This window comes from Nannospalax galili, unplaced genomic scaffold (genome assembly GCF_000622305.1).
Source record: "Nannospalax galili isolate Female #2095 unplaced genomic scaffold, S.galili_v1.0 scaffold140, whole genome shotgun sequence".
NCBI classification, from domain to species: domain Eukaryota; kingdom Metazoa; phylum Chordata; class Mammalia; order Rodentia; family Spalacidae; genus Nannospalax; species Nannospalax galili.
In genome coordinates, this window is record NW_008352267.1 from 1,764,472 (window position 1) to 1,774,767 (window position 10,296).

Consider the following 10,296-nt stretch of genomic DNA (forward strand, 5'->3'; position numbering starts at 1 on the left):
AAAAACTAAAAATGAATCTACCATGTGATCCAGTAATAGCACTCCAAGGAATATTCCTTAGTGACTCATCTGACTGTAGAAATACTTGTGTATCCTTTTTTGTTGCTTTTCTTTCCCACAATAGCTAAGAAATGGAAACTAAATGTCCCTCAAGTGACAAGTGGATATTGAAAACATGGTACATTTGCATAACAAAATTTTACTTACCATTAAAGAGAGATAAAATCATCTAATTCTTAAGTAAATGGATAGAACAAGAACCTGTTTTACTAAGTAACACGGACTGATAGACAAGGAGCATATGTTCTCCCTCATCTGTGGATCTTAGCACCAGTCCCTTATATGTGAGTATATATCCTGATGTACCAGCAGGAGCAAAGAGAATGGAAAGGAACCACATAGGTAATGGGAAACAAAAAGCCCTAGAAAGGGGAATAGCAAGAAACAGACTTTACCAAGTGGAAAATGAAGAAAATAGGGTACCCAGTTGGGAAGGGAGGAAGAAAGGATATACAAGGAACCATGGTATTATGAGCACATGAAAGGGAGGATAATAAGAGAGAGGTAATATCAAAGGGAAAATGGGGATACTTTAACTGGAGAGGGAGGAGAGAGTTTAGCAGGGAGAGAGAGAGAGAGAGAGAGAGAGAGAGAGAGAGAGAGAGAGAGGAGAGGAGAGGAGAGATAAATATTAGGTGGTGAGATAAGCCAAAGGGAATAGTATAAGCTCAAAATGTACTGAAAGATATAGCTACAATACCCGAACTTCAGCACATGTATATAGCTGAAGGCTATATAAGAAGTACAGTACCAGACAGGAGAAACCTCCCTTTGAGTTGTTGGTCAGGGTAGTCCAGTAGACCACCAGTGAAACACAGGCTATTTTCATAGTCCTTGATTAGCTTCCAGAAGTTTAATATAACACTTTATAGCTGAAAACAAGATATAATTTAAACACTGGACTTGGAGCAATGGAGCTGGAATTGATCTGGAAGCCTCCTCCTCCCTGAAGTCTAGCTTCAAATTTATAAATAATTCCATATGCAAAATGATAAGGGAGAAAATCAATCAGTGGTTCAACGCCAGCTTTAAAACCTAATAACCACAGCAATGACCAATACAGCAAAGTGTAGCAGTGCAATATCTAATTGGAACTGAAGTCCTCTCAATGGAAGGGAACTCATGTGTGGCACTAAACATAGACAAATACTCATGTGAGTCCCTAGATAGCACTCCTATATTAAGCCTAACCCATCCATGGATCAGGGACTATTTCAGAAGAGGCACAAATCTATAAGAACCAAGGTTGGTGCATAAACATAAAGAAACAGGCATTTCAGGCCACTGGGGACTTGCTCATTTGAACTTGTGACAATGGTGACAACATGCATAAGACCCATCCAGACTCCATAAGACAAAAATCCAACATACAATTGAATAAATGGACAGCAGCCCTCAGCATTAGCTGAGGAGTTACTGACCACTTATTGCTGCTGGGTGAGGAAAAGCTGATCTTCTTTAAGTGACTGACTCTAGAGAGGTTTACTAGATTCCAGTGGATGAATTTGCACCAAGGCACATGTGCATACAAAAGTTTGACTCGATAAACATTAAAATATATGGCACAATGCAGTTAGGGAGGGCATGGGGTTTGTGCATGTGGAGGTGTCTTAATATGATTAATATTTACTATATGAAATTCACTAAAATTTAATAAAAATAGACATAAATAAAAAATTTTCATTGGAGTGGTCATGGATTTGATAAAACACCTTATATGCATGTGTGAAATTCTCAATAAATTATTTATTTAAAATGTTCATTAACTAACATACAGAAAATAAGAGACTGGATTGTGCTGGGCACTAAATGGGACACCTATACCACAGCCTCCTGTTAAAAGGCTAAGGGATCATTGTAGAAACGGGCAGGAAAGATTTTAAGAGGGAAAGTTGTTGAATGAGTACAAGGAAAGTGCACTATCTTGAAACAGCATAGCTGTAGAATTCAGCGCGCTTATGATAGCAGTCACAATGTTTGTTCCATCCAAATCCAGAAGAAAACCCATCATGGAAATACTCAGCAAATAAGAAGCTCTAGTCATAACTGAGAATCATTGACAACTGATAACTCCTAGAATAGGGATAATCAGTTTTCTATAAGCCTGGTAAATTGACCAGGCTTAACTGATGAACCCACTCTCAAGAGAATTTGGGGAAGACCAATTGGACTTAAGAGGTGTTTAAAAATAATATTTGAAACTGGACATGGTGGCACACTCCTTTAATCCCAGCACTTGGGAGGCAGAGGCAGGCAGATCTCTATGAGTTTGAGGCCAGCCTGGTCTACATAGCGAGTTCCAGGACAGCTGAGGCTACAGGGAGACCCTGTCTCAAAAAGACAAAAAAACGTAAATAATAAATAATAATAATTGAGAACTTAAAGATGGGGAATAATAAGGAGAGGGTGGAAACTGGGGAAGATACCTAATATGATCACAATATATTGTGTGAAATTCTCAAAGAATCAATATAAATATATCTTTTAAAACTGCTTTGGAATACACATTTAATTTTCTTTTGATTTTGTTGTGTCTTTATTTGGTCTTGGTATCAGAATAATAATGTTTTCATAAAAAAGTTTAGAAGCATTCTTTCTTTTATATTTTATGGAATAATCTAAGTAATATTTGTATTAATTCTTCAATGATGTGTTAGTTGAATTATTCAGTGGCCTGATCTGTGCCTGTGCTTAGTTTATTTCAGAGACATTTTATTACTGCTCAGTCATGCTGCTAGTTATAGGTCTATTTATACTATTTACTACATCTTATTTTAATTTTGGTAGATCATATGCAAATAAAATTCCTTCATTTCTAGTGAAGATATCATGTTATGATATCATAAGATAGATTCATTGGCTACTCCAATTTTAGCAGGGTATAGGTTTTTAATTCTATTTATTTATTTAATATGTGTCTTGCCTGCATATATGTAACTGCACCTGTGCATCCAATTTCCACAGTAGTGAACTTCCATGTGGTTGCTGGAAAATGAACCCAGGTTCTCTACAATAGCAATCAATGCTCTCTATCACTGAGTCATCTCTACAGGTATAAGTCAAGGTTTTGTAAGTATTTATTATTTTCTAAATTTATAGTATTAAAATTAATAGTGTTTCACGATAAACTAAAATAATATAACTATGTAAAATTTAGAGTCAATAATATATCCCTTTACTGCAATGATATGGTTTTGTTTCATGAGAATGCAAAATTAATGCTTGTTAGTAGAAAGAGATGTAATCAACATCAATTTTAGATCAGCACTTCATTCTTCCATTATGTGCTGAGGTTGTATGGTTACATAAAGGAAAGGTAATAGAAGCTGCTTCATTGTGGCATGATTTCTCAGTTCTTTGAATTTCCTAATAGTGATATACCCTGAATTACAAAGCCATCTATCTTCCAAATTGCTTTTAATAATCTATCATCTGACACCTCTATTAGGTTTTCATTCTATTGTGTCAAAAGTAAATAAAAGAAAATTTGAGCAGTGTGATTTATTACCTATTCATTAGTGCCATTCATGCTTGCAATACCAACCATAATATTTCTGTTTGTTTACGAGGTGGCCTTATATCTAATTGCTTTCTAGGACAAAATCATCATAGTTAGTATGACTCTATAATATATCACTCAATTTGATTAAAGAGAGTCAATGTTAATATATTAGCAAGAAAAGTAGGTTCATGGTTCAGTTTGGCACTATCAATTCTGCATATAACTATCGCCTTCCAAAATTAAAGTGTAAAAATTAATATGAACCCAGATAGTTACCACAAAATTAGAGAAGGGAAATTGTGAAAGCAAAGTTTGAACATTCCATGTTGGTTTTCCCAGGAAAATCAGTTTTAAATATATATTTTACTCTTAGAAAATACCATATTTTATTTTAAAGTTGAGTAGCTCAGTTCTTTCAGTGGTTTAGGTCCCTTTCTGAGGACACTGCAATATTTTAAGAACATGAGTCACTGTTGCAGAGCATGTAGGTCTTTTCTACAGAAGACCTTTGACATGCTGTGAGTTGTGAGTGTATTTGGAAATTATTCCTTCAGTAATGTGAAGTTATGTTCTAAAGCAACCACAGTCCTTGACTTTAGCACTATATATCTCAAACTGAGGCAACACGTATTATTGAAATGTCTGAGAGGACTTTACTGGCCAGAAGACACATCCCACACTAATAGAGTATGTTAATCGTCCAGTCTATCTTAACTCATATGGCAAATTTGTAGTAATAATTTAAAATTTTAAGTTTAGGAGAAATATTTTTGCAGTTTTTTTCAATATCAACATATTCCAATACTATCAATAACCACAATACATAATTTTAGAGTGTGGTTGGCATACCAAGGGATATAAATATATGCTTTGGGGAGACAACGATCATTGAGGCAAATTTTTCAGAAAATTCTGTGTCATTTTTGGAGATATTACTTCATCATTTGATATTACACATGACATTCCCAATTCAGGAAGACAATCAATCAATGGTCGAAAGCATAATAACCACAACAATGAGTGCAGCAAACTATCTCTATTGATACTGTAGTGGCACGTTTATCTAGGTGATAATGAACACCTATCTAATTGTACTTAAAACCCTTTCAATGGGAGGGAACTCATGGGTGGCATTGTAAATATAGCGAAATATACATGGATGGAGAAGTCATAGATCCAAGAGAAAACCCTATCTCTGTCATATCACTAGACAAATGAAATTTCTTATGGTATGCTAAATATGGATCCTTTTATTTACAGGCAAATATATTGTATACCACTAATCAGAGAAGCTCATTTTTCTAATGGATGGAGTTTCACAACTGGCCCCACACAGAGAACATGTCTTAGAGATACACAGCCCTAAGTGACACATCTACATGGAACTTCTACACCTAAATTTATGGAATGTATTGGAACAGGAAATAGAACACATACTAATACATGCCTCAACTCTCACCAGCCAAGCTTCTTCATACAATAGGTGTGATACACCATAACTGGATACATTTCAGAGAAAAAAAAAAACTTCAGTGTGTGAGTCCCTGAATAGCACTCCTATATTAAACCTCACCCATTCATGGCTCAGGGAACATTTAGGAGGAGGCAGAAAGACTGTAAAAACAAAGGTTGGTGCATAAACATAAGATAACAAAGGCTTTCAGGCCATTGGTAACTTACTCGTTTGAACATGTGACAATGGTGACAGCATGTACAGGACCCATGCAGACTCATTCAGAAAGAAACTCAGCAGCAGACCCCAACCCTAGCCGAAGAACTTTTGGCAGCTGATTACTGCTGGATGAGTGAGAGCAGATCTTCTTTAAGATACTGACTCTAGATAGGCCGATTAAACTTCACTAAATGAACTTGCACCAAGGGACATCTGGATACAAATACCTGACAGGTTAGAACTTAATATATATGACAGAAGCATGAAATCCTGGGGGTGGACAAACTATTTGGAGACATGGATGGATGATGTGGTCTAAATTTAAAATGTATTATATGACTGCACAAACTCTAAAATGTGCATATTTTTTAAAAATCAGTATGGTGTGTTAGTAATCTCATTTTATATATTAAATATGTCATAAATAATTTCCTTAATACACCATAAAATATCAGAATTATAAATACGCCATTTATTTAAAAACAAACTCTCCACTCTGTTGATTGTTATAAATCCATCTCAACCATTCTTGTACCAAAAATAAATTCTAAGGCATCCAGTTCATTTATGGGGGGGAGAACAAGAAGGAAATCAAGAATCAGGCTTAGAGAAGAGTAAACCACCCCTTGAGTATCTCCTGCAGGTTTCCAAAGACTTTGCTGCTTCTCTCTATTGAATGGCAAGGTTTTATTTTCTTCATTCTTGGTATAATGTCTATTTCAGACCTTCTGGATCAACAAATTCCCTCTGACCTTATATACATGATGTAGGACATATCTATCCAGGAAACAATGTTAGTATTCTCTGGAATGTGTTGTTTTTTCTTCTCTTTTAAGTGATGTCTCCAATGTGTATATTCACTCACTTCTTCTCTATAAACTGTTCACAAATAAGACAACAATGACCTTCAAATATAACTTTATTTCTGTTTATAATTCATTTAAAAGAATTCCCAATTTGGTCAAAGACTCTGAATATGAACAAACAGTTCTCAGTGAGAGAAATACTAACGGCAAAGAACTATTTTTAAAAGTGTTCACCATCCTTATCACTTAGGAACATGAACAGTAATTTTATGAACGTAATTTGGAGGTTTAATCTTACAGCAGTCAGCATTTCTACAGTAAGAAAATAAGTGACGATGAGGATGTGAGAAATGGGAAACACTTACACACTATTGGTGGAAATGCGAATTGGTGCAGTCTGTAGAAATCAGTGTGAAAGTTTTTCAGAAAACTAGAAATAGATATATCCCCAGATTCATTTATACCACTTCTGGGCATAGACCCAAAAGACTCTATTTCCGACTATGCAGACACGTAGTCACACAAGTTCATGGATGATCTAGTCACAATATTTTGGATTTGGAAACAGCCTAGATCGCCAACTGATGAAGAAGTAATTAAAATGTGGACTCTATATAGAATTGAATTTTATTCATTTTTTAAAAAAGGAAATCATGAAATATTCAGATAAATGCATGGAGCTGAAGAACATTACTCTGAGTGAGGGAACTCAGACCTCAAAAGACAAACATTACAATTCTCATTCATATGTGGATCTGAGCATCTAATATTTATATTTCTATGTTTAATTTGGAGAATCTGTATGATACAGGAAACAAGAAAGTCCCCACTGGTGTGGAGGTGAAAGAAAGTTCTTAATCAGAGGGCAGATAGTAGAATACAAGTGATATGATGGGGAAAAATGAAGTAATGGGGAGGGCGGTTTAAGTGGGCAGATTGATGGAAGTGTAGGGCCAAAGAGGGGACTTGTGGAAGGATATCTAATGCTAAAGATGTTATAAAAGGTACATGAGCATCTACTGTTCTCTATATAAGCTATATATGCATATATATTATGTGTATTTACTTCTACATAAACTACACGGGTATTATATGCATCCCAGAAACTAAAGAAGGAAAAATAAAAAGCTCAATTCTAAGAAGGGATACTTCCCTTCCAGTTGTTGATTAGATATCCCAGAGACCCCCCAAAACAATTTTGTCTATTGCCACTGCTCTCTGATGCCCACTGGAACTTGACAATAAGATCCAATTGCTGAGGACAACACACACTTTAATCACAGGACATGGAGAATTCGATTGTGTACTGACTAATAAATTTTCTCCTGGATATCTATTTCCCATTGTACTGGAAAGTATGTGCAGGTTGCTTGGGAAAAATAAATCAACAGTCTTATCCAGCTATGAACCCTATGGAATGTAAGAATGACTTGCTTAGCAAGATATGCTCATGCACAATAGTGGTATAACTGCTTTGGAAGTAACCAACTGCTTTCTGATTGGATTTAAAGCTCATTACTAAGAAGAAACACATGTCTGAACCCACAGACCTACATGTGCTATATTGTCACTCTCAGATTTCATTAGAGAATTTGCTTCATTCAATGGATAGCGTTTAAGACAGAAACTCTTAACTGGTCAAAATGCTAAGAATGAATGACAGCAGGGGCTGTAGAGATGGCTCAGCGGTTAAGAACACTGACTGTTCTTGAAGAAGACCCCAGTTTGAATCCCAGCACCCACATGGCAGCTAATAACTATCCAAAATTCCAGTCCTGGGGATCCCACAGCCTCTTCTGATCTCCACGGGCATTGCACAACATGGGTGCACTTACCTACATGAAGGCAATACATGCATACACATAAAATAAAAATAATAGTAATAACTGAAAATTTTCACTTATAAAAAAATGAGTGACAATAGACTCCTCAGGGAAATAGACAATGACACTTGTATCACATCCTTTTTCAAGGAACAGGCAGGGACCATTGCAGAAGAGAGGGCATGAAGACTGTAAAAGTCAGTGGTCATGGAGGATCATAGGAACAATGTTCTCCAAACATCGCAGGATTGATCCAATCATGAAATCACAGCAGCTATGGCTGTTTGTACAAGACCTGCACAAGACAAAGCAAATCAACGTTCTAGTATGGAGTGAGAAGTGATCCATGAATCCCTCCTTTAACTTAGTTGGTATCAGGAATTGATGGCTTTTCTAGGATAGAAAGTCTATTTAAGCGAGTAGTTCCTGGTAGGTTGACCATTGTTCTAGTTTGATTCTCCATTGCTATGACAAAACACTGATCAATACCAAGTAGGGAGGAAAGGATTTTTTTGACTTACATCTCCTGGGTCACAGTTTATTAGGGAGCCCAAGGTAGGAACTCAGGTCAGGAACCTGGAGGCAGGAACTGGAGCACAGGCCATAGAGGAACACTGCTTACTGGCTTGCTTACCTGGCTCATGCTCATCCTGTTTTTTTATACAATACAGAACAACGTGCCCAGGGGTGGTACCATCCACAGTGGACTGGACCCTCCCATATCACTCAAGAACCAAGAAAATACCCAATAGACATGACACAGGCCAGTCCAATGGAGGTAATTCCCCAATGAGTCTTTCCGTACACAGGTGTGTCAAGTTGAGAACTAAAGGTATCCAGTACAACCATGTTCCTGTGGATGGCCCCACACCTAGATGTATAAGAGCAACACAAATTGGATATGGCGGGTTGCTAAATTTACAAAATAAAAGGCAACACAGCTGCATGGAATTGAGAGATGAGGAAAATCAAGATGAATTTAGAGGATGATTTGGGAGATGAATATATGCAAACTGCCTTGTGTGAAATTCTCAAAAAATTGATGAAGATATTCATTATAAAAAACAAACAACAACAAAAAACCCATTTTAAGTTTATTCTGTGCTAGTTTTATACAGCTACTGTAATATATTATTTCAATTATACACACCTAGTTTTTTGCAGTTTTGAAGGTGAATTTTTTTTTAAATGTGTTTTGTAGAACAAAAATCAATGTGTTCCCCAATTGGTTTCTTCTGGAAACTCTAGGAGAGAGAATTGATTCTATGTCTTTCAGCTTCCCAGGACAACAGCATTCTTTAACTTGTCTTGTTAGTATGCCATTGATCTAAGAACTCATTCTTGTCGCCTTCTTGATTAAATCTCGGGATTTCACTGGACCCAAACAGTTCAGTGTTCTTTCACATCAGTGCTCAACAGAATATGCTAAGTTGCTTTGTCATATAAGAAAACACATTAATCGATCCTAGAGATCAGATTATTGACATTTTCTAAGTGCTGTCATTCAGTTTGTCACCGTAATTAATTCTGAATCTAGTATCAAATTCTCTATAAATCCTGTCTAAACAGACACCATACAATCTAGTTTTCTGAAGCTGTAATCACTGGTTTTCACAAATTCTAGGCCTCGATTTGAATTTTAGTTTTCTTGGGTAAGAATTCTCACTTAACTCAGAAATGTGACCTAGAAATCCATTGCTCCTTTAAGCCCCTCCGATTTTCCTTGTTTTCACATCCAGTGACTTATTTCCACCTTCTCTTCTTTACATCTCCATGGTAGCTGTCTTATTTCAGGCTGCTGAACTGTGAATCGATAGTTTTTAGGGAGCATGGGTAAGCAAAATATGAGGTATGACATTTCTAAGGAGAGCATCTCTGTTTCAGAATCTGTACAATTTTACTCCATTTTTCATAAGCACACTAAAGTTTATCAGTATTCAAGTACTTGAACTTTCCTCAATGTGTATTTTTGGGTTTTCACATATACTGTGTAAATTGGAGTTTAACATCTAATCATGTATAGATATTTCAAATGAAATATATATATATATATTCATCTTTATAATGAATATTACAATAACTAGTAGAGCAAAACACTATATAACACCAAATTTGTTTTCTTTAGAGACCAGCATACAGTCTTCCTGCAAGTGTAGTGTTCCACATTCAACTCATCTTCTCACTTGTGCTCTGGAAGGTGTCAGCTTTACATCACTGCCCACCTCAACTTCACACTCTCTGGGTACCATGTCTCTATTCTACTGAGACATTAAAGTCTTTATTAAAAATATAAAGTTTCTATGAACAAACAATACCAAAAGTAATTTACAATATTAACTCAATTTCAGGACTGGTTAGAGGCAAGTATTTTAAACATAGTTTGGATTAGTAATAATAAAAAAATCATTAATACTATCATCCAATGCTTTAAAA